The sequence below is a fragment of the Pteropus vampyrus genome, unplaced genomic scaffold (genome assembly GCF_000151845.1).
Source record: "Pteropus vampyrus isolate Shadow unplaced genomic scaffold, Pvam_2.0 Scaffold126, whole genome shotgun sequence".
In the NCBI taxonomy this organism is placed as follows: Eukaryota; Metazoa; Chordata; class Mammalia; order Chiroptera; family Pteropodidae; genus Pteropus; species Pteropus vampyrus.
This window is the reverse complement of record NW_011888907.1, coordinates 1,677,033-1,680,383: the sequence shown is the minus strand read 5'-3', so window position 1 is coordinate 1,680,383 and position 3,351 is coordinate 1,677,033. Positions and strand designations below refer to the sequence as shown.

Genomic DNA, 3,351 nt, shown 5'->3' with positions numbered 1-3,351 from the left:
CACAAATTTGGCTCCACGCTTTCAAAGGGACTATTTGAAAAAGGAAAAGCTGACTAATTATGTGATTCACACTGTTCTTATGACAAAAAGACCAATTGTTCAGCAGATATTAAACTATTCCAGATACTTAAGCCTTGTGCGTATTTCTCCCTAGAGTCCTCATGGAGGAGACGTGTTATAATGTAAGGAACAGTATTCTCAACTCAAAGAGTTTCTTAGCAGAGACTCAACTATAAGTTTCACAGGGCTGTTTATTCCACATATGTTTTCAACTGTCTGGGAGTATTCCCATTTTGCTAAACTAGAAGGTTATGGGACAACCCAATAATTAACAAGTGGCCTAGATCTATAAACTTAACAAGATAAAAGGGAGGAGGACTAATTTAAGAAGGGAGATCCTTTTGGAACTTTATAGGGTGTAAACACTAACCACACAAGTATACATACACACACACACAAGCTGGAAATAATCTTATCGCCTCCTGCACAGACTACATTTTATACTTTATGGTTTTAGCATTTATTTTTATTTTTTATTTATTTTATTTTTATTTTTTAGGCGAGGTAACCCTTGGTTGACCTCACAGATTGCAAGCACCTTGTCAGCTTACAATCCCTTATTTTTTATTTTTTATGCTTACAGCACCTGGTCTTCCTAGGTGGTCTCCCATCCAAGTACTAACCAGACCTGACCCTGCTTAGCTTTCGAGATCAGATAGAATCGGGCTTGTTCGGGGTGGCATGGCCGTAGACTATACTTAATGGTTTTATAGTGATGTCTGTACTTCATCGATTTCTCTTGCTAGATTTTAAGTTCATCAAGGCCAAGTACAAAATGGCATCTTGTGAATCTTTGTACCATCATAGCATCAGGTACCATGTTATGCTCCAAATAAATATTTTTTTCATTTAACAGATATTTATTGCTTTCTTACTAGGTGCTAGGTATTTTTTTTAAATAATGAACAAAATAGACAAAATTTCTTACTCTCAGTAAGATCTGAGGGCAAAGATTGACATAATACAGATAACTACAATAAATAAGTAAATTATAAATAAGTAAATAAGTAAAAATAAGAAGGTAAAATTTGCTATGGGAAAATAATAATAGAGTAGGACAAGAGAGATTTGAAGTGTGTGTGTGTGTGTGTGTGCATGCATTGGGCGTGTTTATGAATGTGTGTGTGGCGGGGGATGCTGTTGGTAGTTGGTGGTACTAACTAGCATAGTCAGGGCAGACCTCACCGAGAAAATGAAACTTATTGAGAGTTAAAGAAGATAAGGAAGTTAGCAAGTAGATATCTGGGGAAAGAACATTTTAGGCAGAGGAAACAGCTAGGCATCTAAGACAGAAAAGATGTTATCTATATATAGATATATATTCATTGAACATGACCTAACCCCCAAATAATTGTGATTTATTAGAATTGGTATTCGGGATAACCATTTAGACAGAGGTATAAGGCATACAGAAAGACGAATGTGTAATAATAAAAATTCCTACTTTCTCAGTAATAACAATGAGTTGTTTAGAATGTAAAATTGTACGTTTTCAAAGAAGAAGAATATTGTTATGACACCCAGCTTGGAAGGAAAATGTCGCAGTCAAAATAGGCTATGTAAGGCTGCAGTAATAAACAAACCCTGAAATCTCATTAGCAACAAAATGCAACAAAAGTATGTCTTCTTTACGCGAAGGGCACACTTTCATCTCTCTGGGAGCGCTCCCTTTGAGTAACCGCTCAAGGATCAGGCCATTTCCATTCTATGGCTCTGCCATCTTGATATGGAGCGTCCAGGATAAGCAGAGCAGGGGAAGAGAGAGTACATGGAAACTCGCACTTTTATTTTATCCTTTGTCCTTAAAGTGACTCATGTCACTTATGCTTAAGCTCATAGGCCAGCACTAGCTACATGCCCTGACCTAACTGCAAGGGTGCTGAGAAATATAATCTTTCTGCAGCCTCGAGAAAAAGAAAATGAAAGGGACAGCATTGTCTCTAATACAGAGAATAGTCAGAACGTATCTGAGTTTGTGACATTGATGGACAGGTTAACCTTGATTTAGGCCACTCTGAAATGAGTCTGTAGTATGACTGCAGTTCTCGGAGGGAATAAACCTGGTCAAAATCATAATCAATAACTCTATCCAGAGGGCTTAGTTAGTTAATACAGTGATTATTAGACCCAGCAATCTCTCTTCTGGGTATCTACCCCTAAATTTGAAAACATTTATCTGTAGATACATGCACCCTAATGTTCATCACAGCATGACTCACAGTGGCCAAAACACGGAAACAACCACAGTGCCCTTTTATCGATGACTGGATAAAGGTGTGGTGCATATAAACACTGGCACATTAGTCATAAGAAAAGGTGAAATACTGTCATTTGTGACAACATGGATGAATCTTGAGGTTATCATGCTAAGCGAAATAAGTCAGAAAAGTTAAGAAGCGTATGCTTTCACTTATATGTGGAATCTAAAACTGAAAGCAACAAGCAAGACAAACAAAAACTCATAGACACAGACAACGATTTAGGGGTTACCAGAGGGAAAGAGGTTGGGTAGCAGGTAGATAAGGGTAAAGTCAAATATATGGTGATGGAAGGAGATTTGACTTTGGATTGTGAACACACAATGCAAAATACAGATGATGAATTATCTAACTGTACACTTGAAACCAATAGAATTGCATTAACCATTGACACCTCAATAAATTTAATAATAATAAAAAAAAGATCCTGGGCAAGTCAAAAAAAAGGAAAAGAAATAATTAAACTCATATTCTGCAATAAGAACTATAAATACATTACCCCTATTTATTTTTTAAAAATTACACAAAACAAACTACATATATTCTGCAGGGGATTTCCGTATGTTCTGATGTTGGAGATGTTCTAACACAGATTTTAATTTTTTATTCCTAAGGAATCATCAAAAATTTTTATCAATATGTACCCAAGAGGAAACCTCTACCCTGTAAAACTTTTTCTCCCTGCAATTTCTTCTGATATTTCTGTGATCTACCTGTTGTTGACTTCCAATGGTCTGAGCCAGTGTTTAATTATTTTTATCGAATTTCTTTTTGCTAAATTCACATATCTTTTAGTCTCTATTCTTCATTGCTCAAGACTCGGATATTAAATTATAGAGTAAAATAATGTATTTGGAGTAAGTCATACAAAGATGCGCTGGACTGTTTTGTTTTTCTTTGCTTTGTTTATTACCCGCTATTGACTACATATTATGCATGTGTGGTTTTCCAGCTTTCCATATTTGTATGCCTTCTGCCTGTTTCTTCTGGTCTCTACTCCTGCACAATGTACCCAACTGCATGCATCAAGGAT

At 36.2% G+C, this 3,351-nt stretch overlaps 1 pseudogene; it reads right to left on the bottom strand.

Moving 5' to 3' along the window:
• Window positions 1-634: 634 nt before the first annotated feature.
• LOC111744070 lies at window positions 635-753 on the bottom strand (annotated as a pseudogene).
• Window positions 754-3,351: the final 2,598 nt, after the last annotated feature.